Source organism: Ictidomys tridecemlineatus, chromosome 4, assembly GCF_052094955.1.
Source record: "Ictidomys tridecemlineatus isolate mIctTri1 chromosome 4, mIctTri1.hap1, whole genome shotgun sequence".
NCBI lineage: Eukaryota > Metazoa > Chordata > Mammalia > Rodentia > Sciuridae > Ictidomys > Ictidomys tridecemlineatus.
In genome coordinates this window covers 206,843,352-206,857,406 of record NC_135480.1, presented here as the reverse complement: position 1 = coordinate 206,857,406, position 14,055 = coordinate 206,843,352, and the positions used below count along the sequence as shown (strand labels likewise).

The 14,055-nt window shown below is 52.5% G+C and overlaps 1 long non-coding RNA gene across 1 annotated transcript; it reads left to right on the top strand.

The window, feature by feature from the left end:
• The first annotated feature begins 21 nt into the window (after positions 1-21).
• LOC120889933 (uncharacterized) lies at positions 22-7,650 on the top strand. The gene is made up of 3 exons (XR_005734182.2): positions 22-352; positions 5,162-5,393; positions 6,678-7,650. It is a non-coding gene; the product is annotated as an uncharacterized LOC120889933 (long non-coding RNA).
• Positions 7,651-14,055: the final 6,405 nt, after the last annotated feature.

The window sequence follows — 14,055 nt, the reverse complement described above, 5'->3', positions numbered from 1 at the left end:
GCCGGGAGCTGAACTGAGATCTTAGCCAATGAGGAGTCCGGAAGAAGTCAGTTTCCGCCCCTTCCTCGCTCCTTGGTATTAGCCAATACGGAACCAGGACTTGCTCTCTTCCGCAGATCCCACCCAGTAAGGGCTTGGGGGCGGGCCTTGGGCTTCTGGCACGCCTCCTCCCGTGGAGAAGAGTTGCCGCGGGCCGCGTTCGATCCGATCCCGAGTCCGCCGGGCGTCGTGGAGTGGCGCTCGCCTCACCTCCCGCACGCAGATCCCGAGCTCTGGGCAGGGCGCTGGCGTCCTCTTACTAGACTGCTAAGCCCCTGCTGTGTGCTGACACGCTTCCGACCCGGCGGGGAAGGTGGGCGAGACTCCGCGGCTGGCGCGGGGCCCCGAAGTCTAGCGGAGCGGGCCGAAGGGGTCGGAGGCCGGACGGCAGGGAGAGGACGTGCCTAGCGACTTGGCCTTTTCGGAGTGAGGCCCGGACCCCGTGAAGGGCTTTCGGCGGGAGCACTATGGCGTTTTGTATTCAAAAGAACTCTCGTGTGGTGTGGGGAGTGTGTCCGAGGGCGAGAGGGGTTCGGGCCAGCCAGCCGAGAAGCCGCGGGATCCTGGCGGAGACGCTCAGGCCGGGGGCCAGGGGAGTGGCCCGGGGAGTGGAAAGAAGGGACTAGATTTGAGGATGTCAGGAGATAAAAATCAAGAAACCCTTTGGGTATAGGCACCCCCGAGTTTTGAAATGGTTTCTGAATTACTCGTCGTTGTGGATGGATTTAAGAAGGCAGAACAAGGCCGGGCGAGGTGGTACAGCCTTGTAATCCTAGCAACATTGGGAGACTGAGGCGGAAGGATCGCAAGTTTCAGGCCATCCTAGATGACCTAGTGAGACCTTGTCTCCAAATAGAAAGGGCTGGGGGTGTGTCTCAGGGTAGAGTATCCCTGGGTTCAATCCCCCAGTACGCACAAAAAAGGGCTGGGGGAGGAAACGGCAAAGTTTGGGCCACCATATACATTCCAAAAGGAAAACAGCATGATTCCATGTGCAGATGTCAGCCGGGAACCCCAGATCTTGGAAGCAGGATCCCCTGTGAGCAAAAAGAGAATCAGCCAGCAAAGGGTGATGGGTGAGCCAGAAGAAAACCATGCATTTCAACAGAGCTGCCTACTAGGGTGCAGCGGACCTGGCCTGCCTCTGCAGGGGAGACTTGTGCATTCAGCCACAACAAAAGGGGTTCTGTGAAGTGAAGCCAGGGTTCTCCTCCATAATTTTCCTGACCTTGAGATAAAATTTTCCTTCAAGCTTCTCATGTCCTTTTTTTCTCATTTGGTGCTCTCCAAATAGTCATGATGACTTTTTTTTTTTTCTAGAAAGGAGAATCTGAATAATGTGCATATTTTACCCCTGCTTGCAGTTGTAAATTAACAAATTGGATTTACACCAGACCCCTGTGAGTCTGGTGCACATGAGACAGTCTCAAAGCCTTTGTCACTATCAGTAGAGCTGACATAAAATATTGGATGCACATTGATGCAATATTTGGGACATATATTAAATATTCATTGTTTATCTGAGATTCTGACTTAGCTGGGGTTTGTTGTTGTTGTTGTTTTTGCAAAATACAGCTCCCCTACCTATGGCTGTGGAAGCAATTGAGTTTCTCATCTTGCAAAGCTGATTCCAAACTACCTGGAACTTTAGTGAGCCTGCTCTCCATCTGATGATCCTCTAAGTTTTTTTTTCTGTTTAATCTCCTCTTGGGGAAGCAAGAATGATTTTTCTAGGTTAAAAATCTCACTCTGTCCCTGTCACTAGTGACTCCCCAACAACTTCTCCCTCCCACACCTGGTCAACTTCTCCTCAGACTTTAAGTTTCTGCTTAGACTTCACCTTGACCCTGAAAGTTAGGTTGGTGCTATTTTCTGTGCTTCTGGCACCCAAATGCACCCCATCATGGAACCTGGTCTTGTATTTTTACTGGCTGTTCTGTTCCACTAAGCAGCAGCTTCCTGAGGGCAGAGACTATCTGGTTACCCAGTGTCTTCACAGGGTGTGGCACAGAGCAGCTGCTCAGGAAAGGTTTACTGAATGAGTGAACGAGGCCTGTGGCTCATTCCAACCTAAAATGCAGTCCATCCCCTGGGTTAGGGGATGGTCATGGGGGTACTCAATCAGGGCTCATCCAGTAGAATAATGTCCCCAAAGTCCACAGGAACCAAGGACAGAATAAAGAGTAGAGGGGAAAACAAGGGCCAACCTCAGAGCATCAGACCAAGCTTCTGGAGGACAGAGAATTGGTCCTGCCTGGGACCCAAGCAGGGAGGTCAGAGAGGCCAAGAAACATCAGGAACCAGGTTAAAGGAGGCACCATGCACACAGGCACCATTTAGTAAATGCTCCCTACTATGTGCTGGACCTTGTGCTTGGCTCAGACAATGCAGCCAAGAGACCACAGACCCTGCCTCCATCCATATTTGAGTAGCAGAGACAGCTACCAAATAAAAGGTAGCTCAGTAGTAGAGCACTCCCTTAGCATGTATGAAGTCCTGGGTTTGATTCCCAGCACCATCCCCAAAGGGAAAAAGAATCCACCTGTCATAGTACCAAGTAATGCAGCATTAAGGAAAACCCAGGCCCAGTACATTGCTCTGTTTTTCCAACAGGCCCCAGCCCCCTCCTGCAAACCCAGGAGTTCATACAGTAAGCTCTTAAACAGACTTCTGTGCTGTGGGCTTAGAAGACAAGCACCAAACTAACCCCACGAGGTCAAAATGAAATCTAAGCTGAAACCTAAAGAATGAGGAGCAGTCAGCCAGGTGAGGGAGGGACACTAAATAGCAGCAGCCTTTACTTGTTCAGGTTCAGCCCCTCCTTGGCAGCTGGGGCACGATGGTGTGGGAGCGGGTGGGGTGACCTGTTCTGCACCCTCCACCGCAGCCTCAAGCACTAAGGTCATGCCAGACCCAGCCCTCGGCTGTCCTGTGTCCAACTGATGTACTGATCCATATACTGACCTAGGGGAGGACAGACCGCTGTTCTGCCCTCATGGTGACCCAGGGCAGTGGAAAGGGACTGCTGGCTGATTGGCAAAGTCGAATCCCACAGGCAAGAGTGGTGGGAAAGCCATCTGGTACTTCTGACCACTGTAATCTCCTCTGTCTGTCTTCTAGCCAGGCCTTAAATGCTGAATGACATCAGAGGACCCCCTTCTGTGGTGGTACTGGAATATATATCCTTTTGAGGGGGGGTTCTGGGAATGGAATCCAGGGTCTTGCACATGCTAAGCTAGTACTCTACCATTAAGAGACACCTCCACCCCTGGATCCCTATTAACCAAGAGGAAAGAGAACTTTTGTCTGTGCTTCTGTAGTGTTGGGGTGTCACTCAGGGGACAAGGCTCTAGCATGATAAGTTCCTGAGTTTCATCCCCAGTGATGCAAGAAAACTCCTTTTGACTTCAGAATCTGCATATTCCTCCTTGAGCTTCTAGGTGGGTCTGTGAAGCACACAGTGGGTGCTTTATATTCCCTAGCCCCACTTGATTTGTTGCACCCTGGACTGGAGCAAAGTTTGGTGTTGGCCACCAGAGGGCCACAGAGCGTCCTTGTGGGTAACACAGCCATCTGGTGGTCACAGGTGCTCATGACACCCTGGGAGAAAAGGCCAAGTGGCTGGCCGGGCATACTGGGGCCAGAGGCCTAGGTACCTGGCAACTCATGAAAAGTTTGCCCTGGACGTAGTCAGCATCCTTCTCTTGAGGAGGTGAGACCCTGCACACTTACACACAAGCCAGGGTCAGGAATTGTCCCACACAGTCCCATCACTGGGTGACAGGTGACAGGGATGGGTCTGTACAGAAGTTTCAGTTTTCTTTTACTTCCAAATGGGACAGATTATTCCAAAGGACATTCTCCTCCCCCATCAACTTGTATTCCAAAGCAAAATTAAACCAAATACACATAGGAGTGAATTTCAAAGTTTGTTCATAAATAGAGATTATGTTAAATATCTTTTTAAATGCCCCTGGTAGAGGCAAATTTAAAATGAAAGTAATAAAATTGAAGGACCAAGGCACATCAATTGTATGTGCCTTTTTCAAAGGCCCTGGGAGGTTCCTGTAAGGAGATGTTTCTATGCAGGCTGAAATAGTAACTCATCTTAGCTGCAGTGGTAAACCAGCTGCACCTGTCCCATCCAGCCAGTGGTCCATCCGGCTGGTCCTCCATCTCACTTCCTCCTGTGTTGGGAGATCCAGGCACTCAGGTGTGGGGGCCTTGGCTAAGGGGAAGCTCACTTAGGAACACGTCTAGTTGAAGTGGAGTGGAATACAGGGGTGTAGTTTGCAGTCCTGGGGTGAGGTTGCTCAGTGGTACAGGCCCCCTTAGGTTGTGTGAGGCCCTGGGTTAAGCTGTTGCTGGTCATCATGTAGCAATGGCTTCGGGGGATGCACACTCCTTCACCTTCTGTGACAACTCACTGATGCTGTGACATGAAAGGCCAAGGCAGGATAGTGCTCAGAGCTATAATCCAGATGGTGGGCAATTGCACCCCCTGGTAGACGTGCACAACTGGAAAGGGTGGAAAACTGTGGCAGCTCCTCAAATCAGTTAAAATAAGATTGCCCTTGGATACTGCGGCTGGACCCCTGCACAGCCACGCCCATAGTGGCAGCAGTCCCTGCAGCCAGGAGGAGCTGCCCATGTCCCCGTGCTGGATGGGGGAGTAGACCAAGTGTGGTGCAGCCCCGAGGTTGGGTATTACTCAGCCTGAAGAAGGAAGGAGATTCTGACACCGGCTGCCACACAGATGGAACTTGAGGACAGTGCACTGAGTGGATGAGCAGCCATGAAGGGACGAGAGGGGCACAGTGCCACTCTCTAAAGAGGCCTTGAAACCAGGAACCAAAGTAAAATTGTCTTTTAAGTAGTTTTTACAGGTATCTTGTCCCTCCCAAAGCCCCACGTGTTAAAGGCTGGGTCCCCAGCTTGGCCCTGTGGTAAAGGAGTGGGAGCTCTTCAGGGTGGGGGACACACCCTTGAAGGGTAGCGGGACCCCAGCCCCTTCCTCTCCTCTTTCAGTCCCTAGCCATCAGGCGAGCATTTTGCTCCACCTGGCACTTCTGCCATGGGGCACTACCCCTCCCCCCAAAACAACATGTCCTCTTGACCACAGGTTGGAGCCTGCGAAACTGTGAGCCAAAGTACGCCTGCATGAGGGGGCCTTGTGTCCGTGATGGGGCTGACCAGCACGCCTGGCCCAGCATTAGCAACAGTTTTGGAAGCTGATAAGTTCTTTACTAGCAGTAACAAAGAACAAAACTTGATCAGCCACACCAAGAACTCCATCCTCTCTGGAGAAATCACAGAGACGAGCAGAGAATGCAGCCCAAAAACCTAGCCGAAAAGTAAGGACACCAACACTTCATTAATATAGATACACTTTATCTGGGTTTTGCTGCTTTATAGAATTGAAAATTTGTTTTAATTTTCAATTATCTTTTTTATTCACACCTAATTTTGATTCTTTTTGGAGGGAATGCTGGGGGCCAACCTGGGGGCCTCATGGCTCCTGGGCAAGTGCTCTGCCATTGAGCTGTGCCCCAGCTCTGTTTTGTTTTGTTTTTTGGTACCAGAGATTGAACCTAGGAGCACTTAACCACTGAGCCACATCCCCAGCCTCTATTATATTTTGAGACAGGGTCTCTCTAAGTTGCTTAGGACCTTGTTAAGTTGCTGAGGCTGGCTTTGAACTTGTGATCCTCCTGTCTTAGCTTCCCAAGCCTCAGGGCCAGCCTTGGTTTTGTAGACCTAATTCTGAATGCTTTGGCTTGAAAAAGACACTAAATGATATAAGCTTAAGTTCTGCAATTGCCTGGAAGAGGCACAAAAATATGTGTGTCAAATGAGTACAGCCACAGTCACACAATGACACCTGGGTCAACAGACCAACCTCCCATGGTGGCTCCATGAGATACTGTCACTGGGGAGGTTGCAGCAGTCTGGGTTTGTGAAAATACACTCTGATGTCTGCATGGGACAAAATGGCCCAATGACCTGTTTCTCAGAACATTTCCAGGTCCTCTACAACACTGAACTGCATGTGAGTGGTGGTGGCTGCCCCTCCTGGAAGCCTCTCCACATTGACACCGTCCAACTCTCTTGCCCTGACTTCATGTTTCTCCCACTCCCACCCTGATGCATATTGGTGGCATCTCATTTTTAGAGAAAAGGGAAAAGAAAAAACATTTGGGGCTGAGGACAGTGATAAAGCACTTGTCTAGCATGTGCAAGGGGGTTCCATCCCCAGCACTACAAAACTCATACACACACAGAGACTTTTTAATTGAAATATAACCAAAAGCATGTTGTCTTAGTCCATTTTCTGTTGCTAGAATGCAAGGTCCCAGATTGGGTAATTTATAAAGAATAGAGGTTTACTCAGCTAGGGTTCTGGAGACTTGGAGGTCCTGTGTGGAGGGGCTGCTTCTGGCCAGGGCATCTTGCTGGGGGCCAGGGCTCTGTATGCAGTGCTTCCAGCTGCCAATGGTGGAGCTGGGGTGTCCAGCAACAAGGAGGAGAGAATTGTCACTGGCCCCATGCCCTGCTGACTGACCCTCAGACAGGAGGAGAGACAACAGAGGCATGCTGCTGTCTTAAGCAACTCTCTTTGGGAACCATTTGTTTTGTAGCCTGTGTGAACAGAGCTTGCGGTTCCTGGTTCTGCACCACTATGGACCCAGCTGCTGGAACGCTGCCCTGCAAGTCATTCCTGCTGCCGTGAGCCAGATGCCGGGCATGGAGAAGCTGGGTCACCTGGAGAGTGAGTGCTGACCTGAGGGGAGACTGAGGCCCTGTTTTCCATGAGCCTGCGCCATCTCACACTTCCGCCAGCCGCACTTGAGAGTCCAGCTACACTTGGTGTTCAGTCATTTCTCATTACCTTACCACTGAGTGGCAGTTCTGTCTCCTGTGTCTTAAGTTTGCATTTCTTTCCTCCCTAGAGATATTGAGCAGGCAGGTGCAGTGCCCACACCTGTAATTCCAGCTGCTCAAGAAGCTCAGGCAGGAGGACTATTTCTGGGCAACTTTGAGACCCTGTCTCAAAGATTAGACAGAGTGGGGATATGTGGCTTAGTGGTAGCACTGGCCTAGCATACATTCAGTACTGGGTTCAATCCTCCAGTACTGAAAAAAAAAGTTTTAATTGTGCAATAGTATTATAGTTGCAAAAGATTTGTTTTGGTTAGTGTTTTCACAGTATATGAATATTTTTATATTTTCACAGTACATACATTTTTTCATCTTTCCACTTTAAATCTTTCCTATCCTTATATTCTTATAAGCAGCATGTAATATTGTTTTTCCTTCCTGTTTAATATTCTTTGTCTTTTAGTTGGAATATTTGGTTTTTTTACATCTAATGTAATATTGATGGATTTGGATTTAAATCGTTCATATTACTATTTGTTTTCCTATCTATCCTATGTCCTTTTCCTTCCTGTTTCTTACCTCCTTTTATACTAATCATATTTTATTGCTTTATTTTACCTCTAACAAAAAGTTGCGTCAACTTTTACTGGTCACCCTAGAAATTATAATATGAATCCTTGGTCTAATACTGTAGAGTTATCATGTCAATCATGATACAGAATATTTCAATCACCCCGAAACATTCTCTTGTTTCTTTGTAGTGAGTCACTCCATCAACCAAGCAGGGGAAACAGGGCTCTAGGGGATCAGTGGGTCCTCTGCATCACTAACCAAACCCTAAAACTCCTAGCATGGGCCAGAACTTGACAGCTAAGGCTGGGTTATGGGACCGTCTGCCAGAGGTGACTGAGGAAGCACGTGAGCCCAGGACTCATCCACAGGGGCCATGCTGGGAGGTGCTCTCCCCCCACGGTTACCTACAGGGGGAATTTCCCCAACGGTGGGACAGGGGGTCCTGGATAGTCAAAGGGAGAAAAGGTAAAAGATGCTCAAACTGAACTCCTCCTGTAGCCTCCCAAACCTCTATTTTTTTTTTACATTTTTATTTGAGCATTATAGTTAAACACAATAGTGGGATCTTTATCATATATTTTACATGTAATTTGGTCATTTTCATTCTCCAAAACCTTCCCTTCTTCCCAGACCTCTTTCTCCTGACCTCCTTCCTGCTCCAGGGATTCCTTATTCTTCCCTCACCCACCCCCTTGGAACAACAGCTTCGGAAACCTGGGTGTCAGCTGCCCCCACCCCAGCATCCTCCACTGCCAAAGGCATCAGGGACCTTTCTCCTGCCATCCCTTCTTCCCTCTCAGCTCTACCACCGTGGACTGCCTCCTACCACCCTCCCACATTCACTTACACCTGGGGACAGGTAATCACACAAAAGTGATTCAAAATTCAAAAGTCACCAAAAGGTACTCAGCAAATGTCTCCCTCCTGCCCCCCCAGACTCTGAGATCTTCTTTTCTCTGGAGTGACTGACGTGAGCAGTTTCTTGCTTCTCTCTCTGGAGATCATCTACACAGCTATAAGGAAAACTGTACCTAGATTCCCATCCCCTTTGAAAAAGTGAGTGGGTTTTATTATTCTCTTTGTCCTAACAGTTGCACTTACTGGCTTCCCTTGAGGTTATAACAGACTCTCTGATCTATTAAAGTCAACAATCAATCAGTTGACCGCAAATGAAAGCTCAGCGTGCACGCCCTCCCCACCTTCCCTTTTCCTTGGCAAGGCAGCATGGAAATTACTCCATATCCATTCACCCAGCACTTCCTCATTTCTCCCACAGACCCACACTGTGCCCCTGTCTGCTGGACCTCCATTTCCTCAGCCAGCCCTCTCCGATGGGCACTTAGGTTATTTCCAGGCTTTATCCAGGGCAAACACTGCTGTGATGAATGGCTGCCGTGTGTCCTCTCACACACAAGCTGGCTATCTGTGGGACTGTGTCAGGTCGAAGACTGTGTGCACCTGTGATTTGGTTATACCTGACTACATTTCCTCATTGGGGTCACAGGAGCCTCTGAGGCATGAAGCCATCCTCCAGCAGTGACCCAGAGCTGAAGGTGCTGGTGTGTGTGTGTGGGGGGGGTCCCTAGGACCCTGAGCTGTTCCTTCCTGAGGGGCTGTGGGACTCCCCTCTAGCAACCCCCATAGCCATAGGTTTTTGTGCTTCATTCACCTTCAGGATTGCCCTCCCCACAAAATCAGAGGGATTCTCTTCCCAAAACTCAAATCTTGATTCCTCACTGACCTGCCTGAGACCAGCTGCGACTCCCTATGGTTCTGGGGTGGAACCCAAACCTTCAGCAGACTCTAGGGATCTTCTCTTTCCATCTCCTCCCAACCTCATCAGTTTCACCCTCTACTCCCAGTTCCTAACCCTGCAGCTCCAGGGCCCTCCCAGGACCTCTTCAAAATGCTGGAAAGGTTCACCTAGAAAGGTGTTCATAGCCAGAATTTTGAAGAGGTCTCTCCCTGCAACACACGGGCCGCCCTCTACCCCTGGACGGATGGTTTGTCGGGCTGGTCTCTTGGGGGGCTTCTCCTGGAGCCGGGCCCAGACTAGACCCGCAGCTATGCTGGTTGATGCGCACCAGGACCGCACTCGCGGGCAGCCCCGGCGCGGCCACTAGGGGGCGCCGTCTCCCTCGGCTCCGACTGCCCTGGCACCTGGGAGTGATCGGCCACGCTGGAGCGCTGCAGGGACCTGCGGGTCACACGAGGAAGGGTGAATGACCGCATCATCAGATGCAGGCCGTCCACCCGCGGCCTGGGACAGGGGAGGGAGAAAAGGAAAGGAGGTGGGAGGGATGCAGAGAGGGAAGGACTGGGGCAGGGCTGGCCCTTTCCAATCCACTGCCCTTCTGCTCACCCCTTGCGTGCAGCCTGCCCAGCCACACTGCAAGACCTTGCTGCGCAGTCCCGGGGTCCCAGGCGGAGAAAGGCCAAGAGGCCAGCCCCCAATTCTAGTTTCCTGGAGTGCTGGGCAGTGGTCCTTTGAAGTTCAGTCCAACTTTGGCAAGGCTGTGCCTCAGTTTCCCCATCAGGGATAAAGGGCTCCTGCCACTCACTGAGGGAAGAGCTGAGCCAGCAGTAGGCCCCACAGCAAGGACCTGGGGGGGGGTGGATGGTGCCACTGGGCCCGCTTCCAGGATGCTGAGTTCAGGCCAAGGCAGAGCGCTTCCCACACACGGGCCTCCTCCAGGGCAGCTCTGGGCTGGGTCTCTAGCATCCTCCCCCCATGGCCCAGGAGACAGCTCCTAACCAGGTCCACGAGCTCAGGAGGGACTGGCAGTGGTTCTGAACTCCAGCTCATATCCCGAGCAAGACACCAGGAAGTCCCACCTGCACAGGCAACTCCAACTTTGACCCAGCCTCAGGTCCCTTTGGGAGGGAGACCCATGTGTCCATCGCCCATTGTAAAGTATTTCCTACTGGATACTGGGGAGATAAGGGGGACCTTTGTAGAATGAGTTCGCACAGCTGCTTAATGACAGTTATGACCAGCATCGGAGGAAGATGCCTGCGGGCTGTGAGAATCTGCAGAGGGGAACGGAGGCTTCTGTGGGGTGCAGGTGTATTGGGACTGGAGTACAGAAAGAGAAGAACTGGGGACACTGCCTCCAGGCAGAGGGAACAACACTCCAGGGGGCTCGGAGGGAGGCAAAGCCAGCCTGGGAGGACCCTGGTGTTCTGGCACTGCTGCCTGGCGGGCGCTGGCTCACCCCTAGAGCGAGGAGGCTCTCCTGCAGCACTCCCACAGCCTGCTCCCACCCCAGCAGGGCTCCCTGGATGTTGGCTATGGGTCCCGGGGCCATGGCTTGCCCTGTCACCTGGACTGTGAGCTGTTGGGGGCTGGGATCTGGTCCTCAAAGTCTTGATTCAACACAGACCAAGGGCACACCATGCCCACTGGCTTTGTTCTTCCTTTTGTAGTGTGGCGTTGTTGTGAGCATGCTGAAACACAATGACGAACTTTGCCATCTCAGGCCTTTCCTAGTGTCATCTATGGCATTAAGTACAGTCACATGGTTTTATAGCCATCACACCCTCGACCTATAGAACGCTCTCCTCCAGTGAGGCTGAAGCCCTGTCCTCATTAAACCCTAACTCCGCACACCCCCCCTCGCCCCACCAGCTAGCCCTTGGCAACTACAATTCTGTCCCCTGAACCTAACTGCTAAGGGACCGCGTAGAGGCAGGGTCCTGTGGTCTTTTCTGTTTGGCTTATTTCACTTAGCACAATTTCGTCAAGGTTTTTCCATGTCCTGGCAGATGTCAGAATACCCTTCCTTTCTAAGGCTGAATTACATCCCATCCTATGGATGGGCCCCTTGTGGGGACTTGGGTAGCTGCCACCTCCTGGCCACTGTAAACAATACCACCCTGCTGCCCATCAGCTTTCCCAACCTCTGGTTCATGCCTTGGCCCACTACACACGCAATGAGCAATTTGGTTTTTGTTTTATGTTGTTTTGCGATGCCAGGGATCAAGCCCAGGGCCTCTCACACATGTGCTAAGCCAGTGTCCTAGCACTGAGCTACACCCCCAGCTGAGCAGTTGGCGTTTGCAAAATTCTAGAGTTTCTTAACCACTCTCTTCTTTCTACACCTCAGGGACCAAAGCCCAGTGGGAGAAAGGGACCTGTCGAGGTCATGGCAGGAGGGCTTACGTATGCATCAGGCCCCCAACCAACACTAGCACCTTAGTGGTTTCTGCTCCACCCCCGTGGTCCTGCTGTGTTCTGGAGGAAATGACCTGGACCTGCTTCCACAGATAATAAGTCTTTAAATGGCTGGAGCTGGGCGTAATGGCGCATGCCTGTAATCCCAGCAACTCGAGAGGCTGAGGCAGGAGGATCTCAAGCTCAAGGCCAGCCTCAGCAACTTAGTGAGACTGGCTCAAAATAAAAAATAAAAAGGGCTGGGGATGTAGCTCAGGGTAGAGCACCCAAAAAATCCCCAGCATCAATAAATAAATAAATAAATAAAGATCACTGGACCATCGAACCCTTATACCAAGCACTGTTCAGGCCTCGACCCAAACTGGCCCCAAGCTAGGATATGTAGACCAGAGCCTGGGGTGTTACCTGCTGGCCGAGGTCCTCCCCCAGGGCAGCCCCGCTGCCACCGTCCTCCTCACTCTGATTTCACAGCCAGCGGAGCAGACAGGGTGATCAGGGAATGGCTGCTTAGGGTGACTTCCAGCTCCACTTCCTGCCTGTCACTCAGCCTCCTCCACTGGCAGAAGGAGAAGCCCTAGGTCCCAGCTCCCCCCAGGCTCCACCCATGACCAGAGGGTCTCCTGCATCCAAGGCACCCTGCAGGGGAGGTCTGCAAATCTGCACCCTTCCCCCACACCAAGAGCCAGGATTGCCCCAGAAAGGAATTGGGGCTGACATTGCTGACCCCTTACGTGTTTCTGGTCTCACAGGCCAAGGTTGACGAGTGTCCCGACCAGGACCCCAGCCAGGCCTCCCCAGAGGAAGCTGGGCCTTGGAATGGTATTCCTGGCTCCCCGCTCCTTCCCAGGCCAGGCACCTCACTTCCCCAACACAGGCTGCTGGGCTGCCCCGAGCTTGCGCAGCTTGGCCCTGTGAGGAGCACGGTTGCAGGCTGAGCTGCAAAGGGGGACACACACCCTGGGTGGAGGGCATCTGTGGGGCACCCTGCCATCGAACTTTCTGAGAAGGCCCCCGCCCTTCTCTGTTTCCCTCTGTGCCTGGGGTGGGATGGCAACAGCAGGGGTGGCCGCGGGTGCTTCCTCTTTGCCCAGCTCACTGCATGGTGGCTAAGCCCGGGGACCTGAGTCACCACAGGGCCACCCAACGGCCCTGTTCCCTGCTGGACTTCCGTGGAGCCAGTCCCCCAGCCACACCTGCTGCAGCCCACCGCTGCTACTTACAGGCTTATCTGCCCAAGGGGCTTGAGGGCGGAGAGAGCGGAGCCTATCTCCTTGCTGGGGGCCTGCCCTACGGTTGGGGCTTTGTAATCTGACTTTGTGATTTTTTCACCCTTGTTTTCCCCTCTTGGAGGGAGATTTGCTGAATCATGCAGGAGAGGGGGTTGGAGGGGCTGGGGGCCAGGCAGCTGGCGGGCAGCGATAAGTCTGAGATGAGATGAGGGGGCTGGGGAGCTGCCGAGAAAACCCCAGCCTTGCTGTTTCCAGCTAAGATTGCTGGCCCTGCAGAGGGGCCTGGGGAGCTGAACCGCAGGATCTGGACCCTTCCCTCCACAGTAGTCAAGGGCAGGGCTGGGCTGCAGGTGATCACGGTGGCCAGGCAAGCCTGATGGGCATCTTGCAACCCAGCGGGGACTGGAAAGCAGGACAGGAACAGTGGCCACAGTGGAACTGCTCTAGGTCACCATCAGATTACGCGATGGCCTCCTGGGGCCCTGGGGGCACTGCTGGCCTTCGCCCCTCAACAGGCTGGGAGCGAGCTGGGGCAGACAGGCAGGCCGCTGGCCCCCCACTCTGTGCCTGGATACCGTTCTTTTCTTGACCTGGCGTGTCCCTCTCCATTTTTGGCAAATCCCAGTCTTCCTGTCATCAGGCCTGACTCTTCTAAGAAGACCTCCCTGACTTTGGGGACCTCTGAGCCACCCTTCTCATGGGTCTAGCCCCTCAGGGCTCAGCCACAGTGGACACAGCTAACACTTATATGTCTTGTTTAGTTTGGTACTAGGAATTGAACCCAGGGGGGCTAAACCACTGAGCCACATCCCCAGCCCCCCACCCTTGTTTTGGAGACAGTGTCTTGCTAAGTTGCTCAGGGCTCACTAAATTGCTGAGGCTGGCTTTGAACTTGCAATTCTCCTGCCTCAGCCTCCCAAGTTACTGGGCTTACAAGAGTGCACCACCGCGCCTGACTAGCCAATATTTGTTGAATGGAGACTTAGGGTCTCTCCTCTGGCCCCAAGAGGAGTTGTCTTCTAAAATCTGAGGCCTGCAGGGTGGGAAGAGATCTCTAGAGGAGATGGCTGGCCCCCAGGGCCTCCCCTGCTACAGAGCAGACCCAGGGACGGGGAGAGGTGGGCCCTGCGCAAGCCTGCCACCCCCTCCACCGTCCCTCCC